A 22,734-nucleotide genomic window follows, 5' to 3' on the forward strand; every position below is an offset into this window, starting at 1 on the left:
TTTAGAAGCACTTATTACTTGATTAATCATTAGAATAATCAGACGATTATGAATGTAATTGATAGTGATAGCCTTGGTCTCGGCAACTGCAACGTCAGTAAGTGAAAATTTTAGAGGAGGAAATTATCTCACCGGACCATCCTGTTATTACGCAACCAGCTTAAGATGTTGTTCCTGAGAAGCCTAAGAGCGATCTTATCTGCAGTTAAGCTGTTCATGAGCTGCCTCGAAGACCTGCATCACTAATGCCTGAAGTAATGGTTCACAGAAATTGTCCCGTTGCCTTAAATGTACAGTATTTTTATGTCCAGAAGTATCCAGTCACCCACTGCTGGCACAAGCATTCAGTTGCGCACATACAGCTTTTATAATCTCCAGAGAAAAGCATTGACCAATAGAATAGGATGCTCTAAAGCAGCCGCACATGAACCTAAGGTCACCCTGCCCAATGCCAAGCGTCAGCTTGAGGGGTGTAAAGCCCCCCAGCATTGGGTTGTGGAGCAGTGCAACTGTGTTTTCTGGTGTAGAAGCTCCATCCAGTACCTTTGGTGTGAGTTGGAGTGATCCAGAACAGATCATCCAACATAAGTTCCTAACCTCACTAATGCTCTTGTGGCTGAATGCAATCAAATCCTCACAGCAATGTTCCACCATCTAGTGTAAAGCCTTCTCAGAAGAATACAGACTGTTACTACAGCAAAGAGGGAACAAACTCCCCATTACCACCCTTGATTTCAGAAGAAACGTAGGTTGAGCAGGTGTCTACAAACTTCCATGACAGGTTTGGTGTCTGAAGTTTGCCTCTTGCTTCAATTCTTGGTGCAGAAACACAATAATGACGCCAAACTGAGGTCCAGTCAGAGCCACTCAGCCTAAATAAAGGATCTGTTAAATGCTAGCAGCAGGCTAGCTAAATGACATCTCTGTTTACTGGCCTGTCCGAAGCGCGTTCCTGGCCGCCTCTCTCAGGAATGTGCCACGTTGCTTGCGGGAACAGCCGGACACTGTGGACCGTCCAAGAGGTCAGCTCAGTTGACGCAGGCAGCCGTGAAGGTGCCATTTCCAAACATTTAGCGAGGTGATATCATATGAGTCGTGTTTGTGTGAGACACGATCTTCAGAGATCAAAGAGCCGTCTTCAGGGATGTGCTTCTGGATGCATGGAAAAATTACATTCAGCTTACCTGCTGTCAGTGTTGGCCGTAGATCAAACTGAGCGCTGGATGTCGTCCATGTCAGCTTCTTGAAATCTGCAGTCATTTTTCTTTCAGAGGAGTCAACAATGCCCAGAGGCCTTCAGAGTAGCTCTGGAACTTGTTGTGAATGGCCTACATCCTACATTTTTTAGATATACACATATTTATATATATATACATACATACACTCACTGAGCGCTTTATTAGGTACACCTACCTTGTGTCTACACTCATTATCCATTTTATCAGCTCCACTTATTATGCAGTCACTTTGTAGTTCTACAGTTACAGACTGTAGTCCATCTGTTTCTCTGCATACTTTGTTAGACCCCTTATACCCTGTTCTTCAATGATCAAGACCCCCACAGGACCACCACAGAGCAGGTACTATTTGGGTGGTGGATCATTCTCAGCACTGCAGTGACACTGACGTGGTAATGGTGTGTTAGTGTGTGTTGCGCTGGTCTGAGTGGATCTGGCACAGCAGTGCTGCTGGAGTTTTTAAACACCTCAGTGTCACTGCTGGACTGAGCTGGACAGATGAGCTATCGTCTCTGACTTTACATCTACAAGGTGGACCAATAAGGCAGGTGTGTCTAATAGAGTGGAGCTGATAAAATGGACAATGAGTGTAGAAATAAGGAGGTGGTCGATCAGTGTGTGTGTCTGTGTTTGTGTGTGTTATGTACCAGTCGTTATATAGATGTGTTGGTTTCTGTGTCGTCACAAAAACAGTGAATTCAAAACGAATTGTTTTCGCTGCTTACTTACCATATATGTATATTATAGACTGGAGAGTTTTAAAACTTTAGCAGTTTTTACATAACTTATTTAAAAAAAAAAAGAGAGCCTGGTTTTCCATGATGTAGGCCTTTTAACAAATTCTTAGAACTGCTCTTTTTGTGTTTTTTCATGCTCTCCAGCAGTGCAATCTTCTAGAATGTGTCTTTAAAGCCCGGAGAAGAAGTGTTGAGTCATGGCGCAGTAAATCAAAAGGGTTGCGCAGTCAGGAACTGGCATGAGGACGAGAGGTGCTCCGTCTGATTGCTGCCTCCCAGCTCAAACTGATTTATCAGAGCGGCCCTGCTGCAGTTATCAATCTCGCCCAGCGTCGGATGATGGCCGCGAACAGTGACTCCTCCGCCGTGCTAATGTATGACTTGCTGAGAGAGAGAGAGAGAGAGAGAGAGAGTGAGTGAGTGAGTGATGGGAAGAGAGAGAAGGAGAGAGAAAGAGAGATGAAGAGAGGGAGGAAGTAAGAAAGGAGGCAGTGTGGATAGGTGCGATGACAGACGAGAGGAAGGCTTAATGTCCATGTCAGAAGCTGCGGGAGCCTCCCGGGCCGCTGCTGTTCTGCTTGAAGCGCTTCAAAAAAAAGATGTTGATCCAGCGAGCTTACAACACGTGAGACTTTTATTTGAGGCCTTCATGCTCCCTGTCTCTCTCTCTCTCTCTCTCTCTCTCTCTCTGTCTCTCTGTATCTCTCTCTCTCTCTCTCTCTCTCTCTCTCTCTCTCTCTCTCTCTCTCTTTTTTTCCCTCTGCCTCTTTCTTATGCTGAGTTCTCTTATTTGTCTTTTTCATATATCTCTCTTTCTAACATTCTGTCTGTCTTTCTCTCGCTCTTTATCTCTTTTCTGTCTCTTTCTCTCTTTCACTCCCCCCTCTCTTCCCTTTTCTGTTTTACCCTCTCTTTCTCTTACTCCCCTCTTTCTCTCTCCCTCTCTGTTTTTCCCTCTGCCTCAGTCTCTCTCTTGCTCTTTTTCTCTCCTCTCTCCTTCTCTCTCTCTCTTTCTCTCTCTCTTTTTTTACTCTTTCTCAGTCTCTCTCTTGCTTTCTCTCTCCTCTCTCTTTCTTTCTTTCTCTCTGTCTCTTTCTTTCTTTCTCTCTCTGTTTTTTCCTCTGCCTCAGTCTCTTTCTTGCTCTTTCTGTCTTCTCTCTTTCTCTCTCTCTCTCTCTCTCTCTCTTTTTTCCTCTGCCTCAGTCTCTCTTGCTCTTCCTCTCTCCTCTCTTTCTCATGCTTTGATTTCTCTCGTTTGTCTTTCTCTCATTTCTTTCTCAGTCCCTCTCTTTGTATATCTCCCACTCTTTTTATCATTGTCTTTCTTTCTCTTTATCTCTTTCCTGTCCCTTTCACTCCACTCTCTCTCTTCTCTCTCTCTCTCTCTCTCTCTCTCTCTCTCTCTCTCTCTCTCTCTCTCTCTCTCTCTCTCTCTCTTTTTCTCACCCCACTCACGCTTTCATATACACACACTATCACTCTATCTCTGTCTTTTTATATCTGTCCTTCCTCTCTCTGGTGAGTGAGTAGATGGGTTGCTGTAGGAAAAGTGTTTTTTTGTCGTTTTTTTGGTCAGGCATCTCTCAGTGCTCATTGAGCGGCACATCTTAAAGCATTTCCCTGTTTTGTATGTCTGGTACTTCAGTACATGATGAAATTTTCTTGTGTGTGTGTCTTGCATCACTTGCATACAGGCTCGTAAATACTATATGTTTATCAACACTTTACATTGTATTTTGTGTATCCTTGCATTGCTTTCAAGTTGGGTTGCATGATGTTTAGTTTTTCTGATGTTGAAACAAACCAAAAAAGAACAGTAGGATTATATTTAAGAAAGAAATCAAAAATTATAATTACAGTGATTTTAATTCTACATTTCACCTACTGCACTAATAAAATATTTTTCTCTTTAACTCTGTTATCAGATTACTAGGACACTCTTGACTCTCCTTGTGTGAAAAGACTGTGTGCAAATTAGTGAGGCATTGGAACGAGATCCTAATGTGTGGCCACGACTTAGTAAGGAGTGGGAATGAGATCCTAATGCGTGGGCACAAATTAGTAAGGCATGGGAACGAGATCCTAATGCATGGCCACGACTTTGTAAGGCATGATCTTATTCCCACTCCTTACTAAATTGTGGCCACAACTTAATTATCTCATTCCTACACCTTGCTAAGTTGTGGCCATGCATTAATCATTCCCACACGTTAATACGGCATGACCACGCATTATATTTATCGATGCGGGATGTTACCGTACATTTCCTCTAAAATGGGAAGTTAATTTTTACGGGTACTGTGAAAAAGGGGTTGAGTGCTGACAATATTTCCAATATACTCAGTAATTTGTATCGTGGCAGGAGTTATGATAACATTGAACATCGCCATATTGCCTACCCATACAATCATGTGGACATGCACAGTGTATTTCGCAGCCTTTTAGGATCGTGTTGTTTTTATGTGCTCATCCTTGCATCGCGTGCATCGCCACATTTCTTTGTACATGCTTACATATCCTTTCATTGCTTACATGCAGCCAAGCAGACTGTACATTTTGCCACCTTTTAACATTGTGTTGTTTATCTGCGTGCTCATGCATGCTCTTGGGCATATCTACTCGAGTGCATTTTTGGTTACGTATTGTATTCTGGCACGCCTGCATCTTTTTGTACGTAGCCTACGCTACATCGATGCAGCTTTGAGGACAAAAAGTCAGCTTTCATCATAAGAAAAAAGCACATAACCTTGTATGACCTACTTTCTACAATACAAAGCAGCCTGGCTGTTTTTTTTACCGTCACTGGATAAAAGCGTATCGCGAGCTGTACTGTAGCATATGATTGAGTAGGACGAGGAGGATGGGGGGCGAAATTTGACCAAGGGCTACATTGCCAGGAGAGTGCTTGACTGTGTGTATGTGTGTGTGTATGCGTTCACTCATGGTCAGGCCATTTGTCTTCCTGTATTTGACGTCCCAGGGTCCAGCCGCATGCTGACCGTCCCTGCGTGGCAGCTTCCTGTAATTAATAGGGACTCTCACCTGCCGTCAGCCGGAGAACCAGGTGCTGCGATGACGCGCAGCAGAGCAGGATGGATTGGAGAGGCGTTATCTGCCCAGCCTGACAAATATTCTCTCCCCATATCTCAGCTTTCCCTGACAACACACACGTACACGCTCTTAGCCTCAGCGTTCCCTGGAACTCCGCAGGCTGCGCGCTTTAAAAATGAACCCGAGGTAAACAGGGAGCTTTGCTCAAAGAGAGCTTTTTGTTCAGAGGAGATGTTTGGCATTATGCCGTTATTTCTCGTTTTGTCTGAGTGCGTAGGAGCCTCTTTTAAAAACCTTGTCACAGGCTCAATTGACAGCAGTGTGATTTTTTTTGAAGCTCCTCTTTAACGTGAAAGGAACCAAATAAGAGTGCATCGCAGACTTCTGTGTCTTTCTACTTCGGAACTTTGAAGGAGTTTTCTCAGATGCTCCAAATAGCATTTGGGATCATTTGTGGGAACATGATGCCCCTACTTGACACATTGATTTATTAAGTAGGAACATCATGTTCCTACTCGACTCATTGATTGATTTGTCCAGGGTTCACGTTGTCCATCACTACTGCTTCTTTAAAAATGGACATTCTAAAGCAAACCTGTTATTAAAATATGTTCTTTTTGCTATGTTTGATGTCTTCAGATGCTACATGAAGCTTTTCATTGTAGACAAATAAAAGAGGGATCTGATGATTCGGAATCGTCAGACAGTGTTTTAGGAACAGATGTAAACAAAGTCCTTCAGAGTGGTTTGATGTGAAATGCACTGTAAAGAAACCTACCGACTAAACGACTAGTGAACCTACTAAAACCGGGAAAATTTTTTTTGTTTGGTGCTGTTTTGCCTTACAACATCCGACATGTCTCTTTTATGAATGGATTTGTTGCCATTGAAAACCAGTGTCTTGGCCAGCGTATTTACAACCATTTCATATAATAATAACTAATATTTATAAGTCAGACATTGACCGCTTTTGATGTCCGGTTCCTCTCACCACCACTGCAAACAGTTCTGACTCCATAAGTTTCTCTAGAACTGAGAATTTCACATCAAACCTATGAATGAATGAGTTTTTCCTAATATCACGAATATTTGTACTTACTTTGCTGCAGTAACAGCCTCTACTCTTCTGGGAAGGCTTTACACTAGATGTTGGAACATTGCTGTGAAGATTTGATTGCATTCACCCACAAAAGCTTTAGTGAGGTCAGGTACTGATGTTGGATGATCAGTTCTGGATCACTCGAACTCATCTGAAAGGTATTGGATGGAGCTCAATCACTCCAGAGGACACAGTTCCACAGCCCAATGCTGGGGGCCTAGCTGACACTTGGCTTTGTACATAGTGATCTTAGGCTCAAGTGTGGCTGCTCCAGAGTGTCTTATTCTGTTGGTTCGTTCTTTTCTTTGGAGATTATACACGCTGTGTGCGTAATTTAATGCCTGTGTCAGCAATGGGTGTACCTTAAAGTAGCAGAATTCACTTACTAGAAGGGGTGTCTGGATACGTCTGGAAATATAGTGTACTTTGTTTATATCTTAATTGTTCAGTTATGTAGACATTTGATTAAATCAGTGGAATTCCCATGTGGGAATATGGGGCCACACTTTGGTTCCTCACTCTCACAATTACATAACATGTATTTTAGTTTCATGTCGATGTCAAGCTTGTAACAATAGAAGAACCCTTTCTGGTGCTATTTAGAGCCCTTTTTACAAATTTTTCTTTACAGAACCATATACAACACATCCTTCATCAATCTGAAGAACCATTTCACCATGCAAAGAACCACTCAAGCATGCAGATTGTTCTTTGAATGTTCAAGGCTCTATATAGATCTGTTGTCTTAACGAAAGAACCCTTGAAGAACTATCTTGTTTGAGAGTGTAGTGACCAAATAGTAAGTCTTAACGTTGAGACTGAATAATAAGCCTAGGTTTATTTTTTTCCTAAATTAAACATACCCAAAAAATGGAGAACTTTAAGACCCTCAGAATACAACGGCTTCAGATTTGTGTAAAACAAAGTACACTATTCTCTAGTTGCATTCAGCCTCCTTTAGTGCTCTATGGCACAGTGACCCCACATTTGTAAACAAGCACAAATGCTGTTGGCTGCTGCTTTTTCTAATAGCGAGCTTAATGAAGTAGTCCAAATCGGGGAGCAAGAATATTGTCAAATTGTGCTGCTTTTTGATTATTGGAGACACTGGGGAAATGTGTCAGAGCTCCACAAGGAGCTCTGAAAAAAGCTCTGACCGGCTTTGTTATTACCAAAAACAAAATTATTCTGGTTCACGGCGTCCTTTTTGACATGGCCGTCCTCGGCTTCATTAGAATGGCCCCCTGTGGAAGCGTGGCATTCCGTGCAGCGGGAGGCTTATCCGGCCTGCGCGCACTGCCACCGCAGCCAGGATTGATCAGCCGTGGTCTGGCCGAGGCAGCCGCTGTAATATTCATGATCTAATTATTCAGGGGGAGGTTAGAGCGCCCAGCAGTAACGAGTGATTTAACCTCTTGTCGGGGGCTATAAAAGGAAGCCGGGTTAATCTTTCTGGCAACCTTTTTTCCACCCACAGGAGTGTGCCTCAAATTACCCTTCACTTCCTCCAGGCCAGGGAACGAGATGGCATACCAGCGTGACGAGGCAGCACACATACCCAAGGTGTTGCTGACATTCCGCATCTATTGCGTTTCACAGAAAATAACAAAGTGACCTTTGATTGTTGGCGGCAGCTGCTTTTGCCACAAAAAAGAAAGGAAAGGAACCTCTTATGTTCTTCCAAATTGCAACTTGAACAAGGAGGGGAAAAGCCTTATGTAGGTTTTTCTTAGTTGTTTTCATGATTGCGGCAAACTACCCAACCCCCTCAAACCCCAGACACAGACTTATAACTAGCAGCTATAATCACTAGAAGAGTTTACTAAATTAATACGTCAAACGCGGGGTTTGAGGGTTGCGGTTAATCAGGCAAGCACAGTCAGTGAAATTGCGGGGATTTGGAGAGATTAGGCCAGCCTGTGTGAACTGCTGGACTGAACCCAGTCAACTCGGCCTGGGGCCCAGCATCGGCAAAAGCCTCTCCGCTGCGGCAACCTCCATTACACACGGCCATTTCCTCCCATACAAACAGCTCCATTATATGCGTTTTTCTCACATAATGCTACGCTGTAGCCGCCCGTTTTTCGCCCATGGAATGGCATAGCATGCAAGCTCCATAAAGAGACCGAAGAACTATGGAGAAGCCTGAATCTCATCTATGCCAGCAGGCTGCATTCATTCTTTTCTGCCATTTCAGAGTCTTAACCCCTGCAAACTGCGATATCGCCTTTGTTTTTATGGAATGTCATGCATACATAACTAGTGCAGGCTTTTCCAATAGCTGTCACCTTTTACAATAGAAGCGAATACAATGGGCATTGCTTCCATAGGAAAAAAAAACGCAACGGCAACAGATCATATACAGGAGCGTATGCATTCGAGTTTCAATTCCTTTGGCGCATGATTCAGAGCCCCACGTGCTGCTTATAGCCTCCACTTCTCACACTAGCACTCCTACGCGAGCTATTGGCCTCTGCCTCCGCAAAGCCCACTTGATCTGATCCCGGACCTACGTGCTTGAAGTAGCTCCGAGTGGGATGGCTGATCAGAGATCAGCTTCCCTGCTGTTTAATATTACACTGAGTCACTGGGCGCTAACAATGCACAAGTGATCCGGAATGAACATCCAGAGATGCTTGCTGAACACGAGACCATACGTATCAGGCTTCCCAGGGTTAGAGCGCTGGGGGTATTTCACAGAGCAGCATATCTCTGCTAACCGCTTAACAAAAGCCAAAACTCAGTTTTTCCAAAAGGAGAGGAAGTAAGGGTCATTCTGACTGAACATTCCTCACTTTTGGCTTAAGTTAGCAGGCTTATCCAGTATGCTGGATATGTGAAATACCTCCCTGGTTTAGGATTTAGGATCAGGTGTCCTCTCTTCGTAGAGGCGTACTCATTTGGCAAATGAAAGTCCAGGATTGATTGCAGGTACACACTAGGTCAGTATGAGTTCAACATGCCAGGGCTCTGTTGTTCATATCTATCTTAAGGTGTTGTTCTACAGGCTGTATGGTATAGTTACAATCCTGTGATCATGCATTTTGTAATCATTTCCATTGCCAAGTGAACCGTATCATATTGTACCTGACTAGCCATGCTGAATTGGGTTAGCCTTTGTTCAGGAGTACCAAGCATGCCAAGCTGGGACATATTTTTGGTGCTAGAAATGGTGCAGATCATCGATTGGTCAAACACAGTCACCACAGAATTGCCACACTGTTACTTGAGTCAGATGACTGGCATTTTAAAAAACAAACAACACTAAAAAAAACACTAACTGGCCAGAAACACTGTCTGTGACTGAACACATAAAACCAGAGTTAAAAAAAAAAGAGTAAAAGCTAAATCAGAACGTAAGGCTGCTCCATTGTTACTACTGTTTTTCTTTACTGTTAACATTAGCAATCATGTGACCACAACCTCCAGAGAACCTCACCTAATTTCATGGTGCTGTTGTTGGATAAGAAATGGACACAAGTTCTGAACCAGGATATGGATAGTTCTGGGATTGCGTTACTACCTGTAAACTGCAGCACTGTGCAAAAGACTACCAGAACTTTCACCATCAGCTAGACCAGGGGTGTCAAACTCAACCACTGAAGGGACCATATTAAAAACTCTCAACAAATCTGTGGACCAGAGAAAAGAAATGTTTTTATTTCATTTTTAATTATCCCGAACTGGCCATCGTTTATTGAAAATGCGCAAAAAGTTATAGTAGACAATGAAATATTGCATGAATACTTGAAATATTCAAAATTCAAATTTCCCCTGTTGCTCAGTCTTTTAAACCTACCTATCTGCTTGAACTAGACACCTGGCTTCCTTTCTTTGCTGCAAGTTCATTAATACTTGGGTTCAATTTCTGAGCTGATGAGCTGATGTTAGGTGTTGATATCGGCTGAACTGCAGCGGAAATGCAGCTAGTGTATTTGGTAATATGACCGGCACTATGAAATGGGCTAATGTTAATAAAAAGCTGAAATACTTTTGCGGGCCAGATAGGGTTGTGTCGAGGGCCTGATCTTGTGTTTGACACAGTGGAGCTAGACAAAGAAGACGGTTTAATGCTATGGGTCTGACAGGAGGTGTAGCTGTCAAGAAGCTGTTACCGAGACAAGGAAATAGACAAAAAAGAAATAAAATTGCAGATCGAACAAAGGAGCTATAATGGACTGGCCACCCCAAAGTCCAGACCTTAACATCACTGAATGTGTTTGGGATTACTTGGATTGTAAGAAGTGGAAAATGCAACTGACTTCTAAGACTGAACTTTGGAGGTGTGTAAAAATATCCCTGTGGATTTGTTTGAAAAACTAAAAGAGTAGAAGCTGTAATTAAGGGAAATAGTGGACCCACTGAATGCTGGAAAAAAAAAATTATATATAATGTGTCCACTATTTGTCTTACTAATTGCCTACTAATCTGCTTTTTTCCCCCGAACACTTTAAAATTAATTACTTGTATTTCATGGCCATTTTGACTGGAGGTTAAATAAATGAAGGGTGGTGTCTAACTTTTGCACAGTACTGTATGTTGATACATTTAACATAAGAATACCTTTACTATTTTCATTTAAGTAAGACTTGCCCTCCCACTCAGCTAGCAGCTTTGCTAACTGCACCTGAGACTCGTATGTCCAGCTGAGAGTATTGAACTGGATGTAGGTAGTAAGCTTTGTTGACAGGTGAAGTTATATGTCGCTCAGTAGTACGTGGACACTGTGGGTAGTAGACATTTGATTTTATGGCGCACAGCTAATGGCCTGCTGTATGTTCTACTTTATGACCCTCGTTAATGGACTCTGTATCTAGCGAAGTGTTGAAGAATCATGTTTCTCAGAAACGAGTGGGGTACATGCATACAGTTTTTTTTTCCACATATGAAACCTTCACGCTTTCCTTCACACATACATACACCACTCACTTGTTTGTGGCTGTGAGAGCTGAGACTGCAAAAACAGGCTTGGCAGAAAGCATGATTTAGGTAGCAGGTGATAAATTGGGATAGGTTCTGCTGATGATCTACCGTGTTCATCCCTAAGACGTCTCCTCTCAAGGAGGCTGGTGGCCTTGGCTGAACCGTGGTCAAGTCGTTTATCAGTAAAAAGAAATAAGAAGTAACTCTCCTACTGCTTTTCCTCAAACTATAACAAGCCTAGTCAATGTGCATCAGCACTTACAATCTCACTTGGGTCAGCGTGAGTCCAAAAATAACATGACGCCTCAAAGAGCGAAGAATGAAGTAATAAAGCCGCAGCCACGGCTCGACTCCCTCGTGCCTCCGAAAAATGCCTTTTGCCTGGCTGCGAGTTTCGCAGCAGTTTACCAGGCCGTAAAGCTTATTGACCTTGTCAGGCCACTGTAGTCTCATCCCAAAGCCTCGCTTCATAAGCTTCGTTACTTATGGAATTTTCCAGGCCCCCCCTCCGCCTCCCCAGAGCCCTTGTGTCAACAGCCTGGTATCTGGAGTGATTGATGCTGTAGTGCTCATTGAAAAGAGAGAGAGCGAGCGAGAGAGCGTGTGGGTCGATCACAAAAATCTGCTGCAGGCTGCAGTAGCGCCCTGCTCAGTCATAAGCACCTTTTGAGCACTCTCGCTGGGGCAGGAACAAAATGGCTGTGTTGGTGAGGGAGGAGGAGATCGAAGGATTGTGTGTTCGTTATGGAGAACGTCGAACATGTAACCTGTGCATGTGTGACCAGCTTAACACCTCGAGAACTGTCTTGATTCATCGTCCATCTTTTGCTTGATTCATAGTGTAGATTTTGGCACAAGTTCTGCAAAGAATTTTGTTGGAGCACACGTGAGACGTCTTGTCTTGCAGTAGAAAAGCCCGTCAAGTCATGCCTTTGTTTTGGGCAGTGGTCACCAATGCTCCTCCTGGAGATCTGCCTTCCTGCTGGTTTTACCACCAACCCAAATCTAACACACCTCATTCAGCTAATCAAGAACAGGTAACAGATGGAAGCGTGGGGTCAATTAAAGTTAGGACTAAAGTATGAAGGAAGGTGGAGCTCCAGGAACAGGGCTGGTGTCCGTTTTAGGTGTAGGGGTGGGCGATATGTCCAAAATACAATATCACAATATTTCAAGGCATTTTCACGGTACACTAAATCGCTGCTGTCGGAACAAAACCTCGTATCGCCATTTTGTCATTTTACAGTTTTTGACATAATTCAAAAATGCCTGTCACCCTTTACATTGTTTCAAAATTTCATGGTAAATCGAACAAAAGAAATGGCCCAAAATTACTTGGAAAAAAGTCTGGTTCCATTGACTTACATTAAAAGTAAAGTATGTTTTTCTTCTCCTGTAAAGTTTTGTTCTGACAGCAGCGATATGCATCACAGTGTTTAGTTTCTCTGAGGTTTATTAAGGTGGAATAGAAAAAAACCCCAAAAACTATGAATACAGTGATTTTTATGCAGTGTTTCATGCACTGCGCTGCCCTAAATCTAATTAAACAGGACTAGTTATGCTCTCTTTGTAATAAAACATGCAGTTGCTCAGTGTCCTTTAAGTACCGACAATATCCTCAGTATGCTTGAAAAAGAATACTGTGGTGTAATTTATCATAATAATGGTAAAATATTGCCATAATGACCACCACTACACTTAAAAAAAAAATACAAAATTGTACTATATTCCATTGAAATTATATTAAGCTGTATTGACTCCATGCGCCCTGTCTTGTCTCCAGCCTTTTTATTTTATTGGTCTGTTTTTTTTAATTATTATGTTTGAACAATGTACAAATATGTACATTTCCCCTGGGAAAAACTTAAAACCATTGTTGTGCCTTTGAGGGTACATTTATATTGCTTGTAACTTGAATGAAAAAATGTACCTGCACAGATTTTTCTGACAGTATATTTATAATATAATGCGTTTTGGGTATTTAAATGAGGCATACATGGTTTGGAATATAAAGAAGAGTGTGCAGCATTGAAATAAAAATGAGTATTGAAACACTAGCAGCAGATATTGCATCACATGGTAATTAAATATGTCCTTGTTTATTCATTATGATATAAAATATATTTGGACATTGTTAAAATGGGAAAAAATATACTTGTGGCTGTCCGTGTATTTTGTGGGACCACCCTTATATACCCTACGTGTGTGAAAGCTGTATAAAGGAAATCAGTAATATTTAATACTGTTAATAATCTTTATGTTGAAACTGTAATCCCTTTTGTGCAGTTAGCATATTTTAAAATACAAAAAGAAAGTGTTGTTGAGCTGTTTATTATTGGTTATTGTTGTCTGCACAGACATTCTGTATTGATGCATCCCTACTGTGTTTAAAATTTTATTTGCTGGGAGAAAAAGGATTTTTATTTGAAACACACCATCACTGCCCTAAAATGGGACAACCGATTCCAGTTCAGTGGTACAGAAGGCTTTTTCTTTTTATCCGATCGAATTTTGGGCTTTTGGATTGAAAGGGGCTGCAATCTGGCTGCTTCAACAGCGATTTCGGGGATTTAATTCATTTCAGAATCCAAAAATCCAATCAGATATCTTTTGAAAAGCCGGCCCCCTGGAGATCCTGTTGTGTGGAAATGTTGTTCCTAACCCAGAACCAACTGCAGTGTTTCTCTCTGCTTTTCCAAATTGCCGTTCCAGTTCAGAAAATGGACTGTCTAGCCCTACTCACGCTCCCTTGATCATTTCCTGTAGGCCGAATCTGTAATGTTGGGAGTGAGCAGACTTTTCCTTTTTTGGGGGCTACAGTGTGAACTTTTTCAAGTGACACTTTGGTGGTACTTTGCTTGACCATAAATTGACTGTGGAAGGACATTACTTGGTTACTTTTATTTGAAAATGGCAACTCTGTGCCCCCTGGAGTGCTGGATCCTCTTCAGATGAAGTGGCTGGTGAAAGTGAAGGAGAGCTGAACTTAGCTTTGAGGGCAAGTTCTTCTCATTACCGTCTCAGGAGCTGTTTTTCTGGCTGTGTATTAGGCTGAGTACCTCACATCTAAATCACAGGAAGGTTTGTCTCTGTTGTGGCTTTGGCTGTGCTGGAGCTCAACTTTCAGCTGGTGGAAAATGGAGATTCCCATGGTCACACATTTTTGTGAAAAGCTGACCATCATGAGTCCAGCCTTGCTCTGTTTGTTTGCTTGACTTACAGGGTCAAGGCCCTCACTATTAGTCCAAAGACTGGCAGCTGGTAATTTGATTGAGTTAAGATTGAAACCTTGGTTGGAAGGAGATTATTGTTTGTTAATGGTCATTAAAATATCTTCGTCTTTGCAACACTGATATGACATAGATGCAAATTAGTCTCTAACCAATTGCTGAATTCGTAAAACTAATCAGAGATGTGTAGATATATCACGACTGGGGTGGGCAATATAATAAAAATATAACGTTTCAGGACATTGTCACAATACGCAGTGTGTACCACACTTTCGTTTTTCTGAGATTTGTTTAAAAAATAACCAGTAGTGGTAAATTTAAAAATGCTATCAAAAACTATGAATACAGTGATTTGTATATAGTACCTGTAGTTCTGACGATATCTGCGACATGCTCAGAAAACTATAATGTGACATAGCTTACCGTGATAATGCTAAACATCATCATATTGCCAACTGCTAATCAAGGCTTGACCTAACCTAACAAACCTAAATTGTAAAATTTGGCAAAAATAATTACTGACACACTGGATCGGTATCGACACTAATACTGACCTTTGAAAGTGTCATTCCAAACAAATAAACATCAAATTCTCACCTTTGTGTTTTTATTTATGGAACCAAATGCTCTATATACAGCTAGTAATTATGAGTGATCACATTACATGCAAACATTTCAGTTTAAGGAGATAAAATGAATATTTCTTTGCTAACATAAACTGCGCCATATGTTTCCCTACAATGTCAAAATAAAAGCCCTTTTTAACAAAGGATGACATAACCTGCACAGGGCTTTTATTCTGATAGCCTAATTCTGTTGTGCTTCACACCAGCTTCATCAGCAAAGAACTGTTTCAGAATTTTACATTTTCATCAATGTAATGTAGGTAAAAAAAAATAAATTCAGATAATAAAATGATAGTTACGATGTGCACAGGAAAACAGTAAATTAGTAGAATATGGTGCCTCATTTAAAAAATACATAATTGGTAAAATAAAAAAGATATGTTTTGTAGTGATAAAAAAAATTAAACAGATATATCATGTTTTAGAATCCAAAACATGATATATTGGAATTGTTGTTATTGGGAGAGGAAAAAGTCGGATCGTTGCATCCGTTACAGTGCAGTGCAGACCGACTGTTTAACATGTCACTGCAAGGGCTTGCCAGAGTGCTTTAATTTATGACAAGGTATGTTGCAGTTACAATATGTAGCAATATAATCGCAATATTGTCTTTTTATCCATATCGGTCAGCTTCTTTTTCTCATCAGAGAACACTAAATCATTTCATTTTTGTCATGCCTTTTCGTTCTTCCCTGACCCACCATCTCTATCAGTTTGTGATGGGCAGCTCTGAGCTTAATTTAAACACAGTCCCGGCTGGTGATCTGACCCTGAACCCCAAACAAACACTGCTGAGAGAAGCTGGACATACTTAAGTTGCACCCCCATCTGTTCTTCCGTTCATAACAAACCTCCTGTAAGGGATATCCAGACGAGTGTGAGCTTGAGTGCAGGAGTGCGGTGCCTATGTGGGAGAGGGAGATTGAATCTCGTCTCCCTGTTAGCTCCGGCATCAAACACATCCTTCCACTCCGACTCAGGGCAGCTCCGGGTCTCGCTCCATCTTCTAGAGCTCGCTCAAAAGCTCGCCTGTGTGCGCAGCTCCCTCTTTGTGTTTGGGTGTTAAGCCTGTCTGTGTAACCTCGTGTAATGTTTGTGTGTCAGGTCCTCCTCAGAGGCGAATCACACAGACTGCTGGCTTCCCCTTTAGCTTTGTTGCCATGCCGACTGACCCGCTCCTTCCATCGCATTCCATTGACACTCTAGTGCTGGGATTCTCGGAGAGAGGCTGAGGAAACGTTAGCGTTAGGGCTGCTTTTGCTCTGTTTGTGTTCCTGTCTGTGTGCAACTGATAGCTCTGACCAAGGACCAGTTTTCTTAGACTGAAGATTAATAGATTAGTTTGGTGAAAAGTACAGTTCACAAATGTGGTTGATAAGCCAAGACATGATTGGTGTGTGAAGTTTGATTCTGTAGTTTTGCACTGGAGCTAATGGCTAATGTATCGCCCTTTATGTATCATCTCCCAGATAGCAAGAATATATCGGTCTGCTAGCTTGATAAGGTCAGCACCCCACTGACTGTTTGCCACTGCTGGTCCACCCTCGGACCACCCAGATTATTGTCCTGCATGCAATCTCTAACTAATTTTTAATCCACACAGACTTTTATTTTGCAAAATAAACACATAAAACAAGTATTACAAATAACTGAAAGAACAAAAAGGCCTAATATAAAATGATTTATAGAAAATGTTATTGCTGATTTTGTGCTAGATTAAAATTATGTACTAAACTAATTTACAAAGTCCAACTAAAGAAAGGAAGGAAGAAAAAATAAATAAACTCGGCTGTGAGTGGAAAATGAGCCATGATAAGTGGAATTTTGTCGAATTCTCTGCTTAACCACCGGTGGGCCTTCTGGAAAATGCTGAGCAAAACACCAGTGGACCACCAGCTTTGCCATCAGCAGGCCAACAGTGGTCCACTATCCTCTTGCTGTCAGGGCTGCAGTGTATAGCAAAGCCTAAGTTGTACATTTGTAATACTAGCAGTGTTTAATTCACTGTGAGAACCCACATAAGATAGCCGGTTTGAGATTACATAATGACTTGCATGATTCTAATTGAACTATGAGGCTAATTTAATGCAGTGGAGCTGTGAGGCTAATGTAGCTAACAAGCAACTGAGGCTTAAGTACATCAATTTTGCATCATGGAACGCACTTAAAAGGAATCTCTGAATTACTTACTGCTAGATATGAAAATAGGCCTTAGGTTGGGTGTTTCTAGCTATGCAGTGTACTTTTGTACATTAGCCTTTAGCTCCAATACAAAACTAAAGAAGCTGACTTCAGACACCAAACATGTCTTGACTGATTTACTACATTTGTGTGTACTACAAGTGTGTTTCACACTTTAACCTTCCAAATACAAGAACAGGGCTTTAGGATGCAACATATATTTGAAGCAGTTCAGAGGAATCACTGCTGCAGTCTAAAGCTGAATGATTTGGGGGAAATGTTTAATTTTGGATTTTTTTCTGACCAATATTGCTATTTAAATGTGATTATTTTCAGTAAATTAAGCTAGAAGGTTAGCCCTCAAGAAGACCAGCACATCCATTTTTTCAACCTTGAGGATTTAATGCTGTATGTAGTGTTCCAGACTGCTGGTTCACCAGCTCTGTGTTATTATGTTGAATTTCCCCACTTAAAACTTGTTAAAACAACCTTGAATAATGTAGGATAAAATTGGCTTTGCAGTTTTGATATAAAAATTAGGGATGGACGCTGGGGCACAAATATAACGCTATAATATAGGGCTGAACAATATGTCAATATTTATCTTTATCATGATAAATTACATCATTATACATCATAATATGCTTTTCTGAGCATATCTTTGCGTCAGTTCTTAAAAACGTGCGTGTTTGATTACAAAGAGAGCACAATAGTAGTCCTGTTTAATGATTGATTGATGAATGAATGACTGTTTTAGTGCAGCACAGTATGTGGAATCATGTTTTTTGATATTTTGTATTTTTAAAATATGCCACTATATGTCAGATGTCAGAAAAAAAATATCATAATCAATCATGAGTCATTACGTTTTGAGATGTTACATTTTTACCATATCGCCTACACCTATTACAATACTTTGACATTTTCATGTTACATATGATATTCTGTTTTTCTCAGGATTGATAAGGTAGAGTTACAACACAAAAAAGAAGCAACAGCGCATTTAAAAATTATTAGTAAAAAAAAATGTAAATAACAATGTGTTTTGTTCTGCATTTCACATACTGTGCTGCACTAAATCCAGTTAAACAGGACTAATTATACTCTCTTTGCAAAACACATAGTCACTCAGTGTTTTTAAGTACGGTTGATAACCACAGTATAAAAGCATATTGGGAGATATTTGACATAATTATCACAATAGTCACAACATTTATACTGATAAATGTCATCATATTGCCCTCCCTTGTCTGAACTGTTAGTGCAATGGTCCTCTTGGAATGGTCACGAATGTGTTATGAAGACGAGTGTTTTATTGGGTCCTGTATTGTTTCAGGACAGTTTCTCAGTTTCTGTGTATCTGCATTGATTGTGCGGTCAAGCCTGTATGGATCTGTGGATGTGTGAAATTGAAATAGTGTCCTATTAGACTATGAGTCGCTGTAGTGTAACTCTTTGCCTAGAACAATGTCAAACACTGTGTGCTTGTGTTTGTGAGAGTCTGTATTAAGGCTGTTGAGATTACTGATTTAAAGTCGATTGCATGATTATCATTACACTTTCTATAATTAAAATTGATGTTGGTAGTTTGCATGATGATAATGAGAGTGAGGGTTATTTTAAAGAGCTCATATCATGGAAAAAAGAATTTTCTCTCTTATTTTTTTTTAAGTAAAAGTTTGATGTAGTGTGTAAACATTCAAAACATACTGTTTGCTGCAAAGTCCATATAGTAAATATGGAAACTAAGCTGTGAAAACAGCCCATTTTGAATTAATTGTTTTTGTGAAAAACCAACATTTACATATCCTCCTATTCATCCTACAGAAGTTTAGCTCCGCCCACTCACAATGAAGTTACAAGAAGTGTTTCGGCCTGGACTGCATTTTTAATTAGGCAAGGCAACACAGGGCGGCCAATCAGGACAGACAGGACAAGACTATCCATAGTTCGATTATTGCTCAGTTTGTTTTTATTGTTTGGCTTTTTTTTATTCAATTTTAACTCAATTTCATCATCAAAAAAAATCTGTAGATTACTCAGGTACTTATATAATCAATATAAACAGTCTTAATCTACATCTGGCTGCATTTCCGAAGGACTCCCCATTGTCTGTGTTTTTCTCGCATGAGAATGGCAGCTGTGAGTGCTGTGCTGGTTGCATTCTGGGACAGAAAAAACGGTCGCTGTCAGAACACCTGGACTGCGAGAGGAAGCTCCCCCCACCCCTACCCCATGCATTGAGACAGACAGACAGACAGACAGAAAGACAGGACCAGATCACAATCACCCACTGTGCCCCTTTAAAAACATCTCTCTCTTCCTCTTTATTTTCCTCCCTCCCTCATCGTCCTTTCAATCGCTCGGCTCGAGCTGTCACCGGGGTGTCCAATTTCCGAGCAGCGCAGTGGGGAGGAGCGGCATGCCGTAATGGATGCACCTGTTCATGAATTAAATCATCATACCCCATCTTCACTCCTCATTTGTTTTTGCGCACGTCAGCCATAATGACAGCGCTGTCTGTCGAACATCGTTGTGTCCACAAATGTCCCGAAGACAGCATTAGATTCTCTTTGCTTTATCTACGAGCACAAGGGTCGGCTTTTTCATTGTTATGTCTCCGTTTTACAATAGCACAGCAATATTGTGGCTCGTTCTGTAGCCGGTGTGAAAACGTTGCTGGAATGTTTTCCTTGCGATCAGAGTCACGTTTACCTTTTTCGGCTCTTTGGCTGCTGCTGTTTAGTCTGAATTGTGTCGAGGTGCGGCAGCTGTGTGAAAAAGTTTCAAAGGCAGCTGGACTGGACGAGTGCTTACGGGGGCTTTTAATGAACTTCTCATGAGACGAGGCCTGCATCACATTGTTAAGCAGTAGCCTTTTCATTTAATCTATATGATCTGGAATCCCATATTGTGAATGCAGTACGTCTTGTGATAAGCTTCCTTGTGACACACACCTCAGTGAACTTTTGATGTGACATGGTTAAAGATTGGCCTTGATTTAGGCCCAATCCCATTTCTTATTTTTACTCCTAGCACTTGTTTTCGAGTGTCATCTTGCCCCTTGAAACTGAGTTACAAGGGGTAGTGGTTGAAATCTTCCCCTATGAAATGGGACCCTCAAACAAAAAAGAACATTACTTCATTAACAGGCTACTAGCGCTGCTCTGTAGGCGACCCTGCCAGTCTGCAGTGATAGCAGAAGAGGGTAAAGTTCAGCTCCTCACTGCTGGGCTTTAGTTACATTTAGGGCATCATATGCCTTCAAGGGGGGATGTGATAATTATTTATAATCAACCACCCCTAATTCTTTGGTGATACGAAGCTGATGTCAGCTATTCGCCAGCTTCTTGTTCGAATTTTCCTGATCCATTTCTGATGCCTGTTGTGCCAGGAACAGGACATTTAGCTAGCCAGCTACTGAGACAGCATACTACTAGTGAAAATACTCACATTTGTGGGTTTCTTTGGTCGCTTGCACAGCCATTTTTTCTTAATTTTCTCATAACACTCTGTTTGGAGTGAGCCTTTGAAAAACCTCTGTTTGGAGGGCCATGTAGCCCAAACAGTTCGCCCCACCCCTCTATCTCAACAAAAATCGGGACACCCTACCACTAGGTGTGAACGTGCAAAACAGAGGGTAGGGCTAAGTGGTAGGGACAAGGGTGAAATGGGATTGGGCCTTGGTATTACCACACTTTCTCTTGTACCGCCTGACGATCCGTCAGCAAAAAGCTGCCCAATAAGAAGCCAACTTCATCCTTCAACATTCAGACATGAGACAACATTTTGCACAGTTTTTGCCAGGCCTGAGGGGCTAGTGTTGTAAAGCAATATCAACATAGGTTTTTTTTTACATATTATTCTGATTTGGTTTAACTGTGTTGCACAATAAAATATTTCAGGTTTACTTTGATTGTTAGAAATAGTTCTTATAAAAAGTGAAGGGACATTCACTGTTAACCTACAAAAACAGGTTTACTTATGCATCTATGGGTTTTATTTAAGCTGGTCTAAGAGTCTTGCATCAATATAAACTCAGTACAATAAACTACATACTGGTATGATGCTATGAAAATACTATTTAGTTATTTCAAACAGCCTGAGTGCAGGTATCAAGTTTGATAGTTTAAAAGTCTGAATTAAGGGATGAGAGAACGTAATCTCATAATGGACCTCAGGATAAATGTGTTGGACTGGAAAGTTTATATTGTCTATATTATTATAGTAATCCAAGCTTTATGCTGTTTTGCTTTTTTTCTAAATGTATTTTTGCACTCCTGCACATGCCATCATTTGTATTGTTTTACAAGTTTGATAAAAGATATTGCATACAAGATGACTAATAATCCTCAGCGTAGCACTGCCTAGCTCCACTGTTAGTTTTAACGATAGCGTTACCATTAGTTCATCTGAAGGGGTGGCTACTTTCTCCTTATTATACATGAGACATTTTTGTCTTTTGCTTGGACTTTTTGTTCAGTAACTTTGCAACAGTCCCTTCCACTGAAGCAGATGCAGTCATAGCATGTGAGTTGAGGCTTTGTTATATAAAAGAACAGAACAAAAGTTGTGATTGTTGTATGATCGTTAGTTTGGCCACAAAACTGCAATTACTTAATTTAGCAATAAAGAATGGAATTGTGACTGTTATATGAACTGAACCCTGTTTAAAGTTGTGACCACAGCCTGATGCCTTTTTTTCAAAGCTGTGTCACCTGAGACATTCCCGTTGAGCTGAGATGTGTTTTTACTTGTGTTTTCCCGGATTCGGAATAATTTTTTTTCTGAAACCTGGCACTGTGATCTGAGGATGTCCTAAAATGTTCACTGTAATGTGCTGCTTTTTCTACATGCATGATATCTGCCTTAAACTGGGGTTACTTTTACCCTGATTTTAGCCCTGATTCTCAGGCTGGCTGAGTCTGGGCTGGTTGACTCTAGTCTACAGATTTTGAGGCACTCGGAGTTGATAGTTGACAGAGAAAATTGTGTCCTAATAGCATTTCAGACCAGTCGAAATATATCAAACATGGATTTTTGTCGACCCAACTCTGGGCTTGATCTATTATTGGTTTAATACTGGACAGCGACTCAGTTTGAAAGGATTCCTCCGACAGCCACTAATAATTGAGACTGCGAAAGAAGAAAATACACTAGTAAAAAAGCAAAAATTAAGGCACGAGCACAATCGAGTACATGAACATCTAAAACTCCAAAATCTACGACACTTGCCACATCTTTACATCCCATCCAAAACCCTCACTTAAATACGTAGCTTCTAAAACAGCAGCAGCAGCAGGCTGCTTCACATTTGTTTATTTGCATCTCATAGTAACAGGAGAAAATGTGCGTTCACATAAGTTCGATCAGTTCGGTCCAGTTCTGCAGTAAATAAAAAGTTGTGTAGTGTGTGATCCCATGTCATTTTGTGTGTGATCAATATTTGTCGCCCAAAAAAATAGCAGAAACCAGTCGGAGATTGTGAGAGGCTCTGGAGCCGCACGCGGCTCTTTTACTGAACTGTTGCGGCTCCACAGCAGAATTAGACTTTTAGGTAAAAATAAAATACCTGTTCATAATTTTAACAAAGTTTTAACTATAAATGGTCTTAAACGCTGGAGTTTTATGTATAACTGCTTATTCACC

At 41.0% G+C, this 22,734-nt stretch overlaps 1 protein-coding gene across 3 annotated transcripts in view; it reads left to right on the top strand.

Annotated features, from left to right (window-relative positions):
- The window catches only part of fam222ba (family with sequence similarity 222 member Ba), a 108,410-nt gene that overhangs the window by 23,427 nt on the left and 62,249 nt on the right, over window positions 1-22,734 (top strand). Inside the window, exon 1 of one of the 3 annotated variants that reach the window (XM_036580546.1) lies at window positions 1,850-2,349. The exons of the other annotated variants lie outside the window; for them this stretch is intronic. The gene's annotated coding sequence lies outside the window, so the exon portion shown is untranslated. Of the gene's footprint in view, window positions 1-1,849; window positions 2,350-22,734 lie in introns of those variants that run through there. 3 annotated transcript variants of the gene reach the window in all.

The sequence above is a fragment of the Colossoma macropomum genome, unplaced genomic scaffold (genome assembly GCF_904425465.1).
Source record: "Colossoma macropomum unplaced genomic scaffold, Colossoma_macropomum, whole genome shotgun sequence".
Taxonomy (NCBI): domain Eukaryota; kingdom Metazoa; phylum Chordata; class Actinopteri; order Characiformes; family Serrasalmidae; genus Colossoma; species Colossoma macropomum.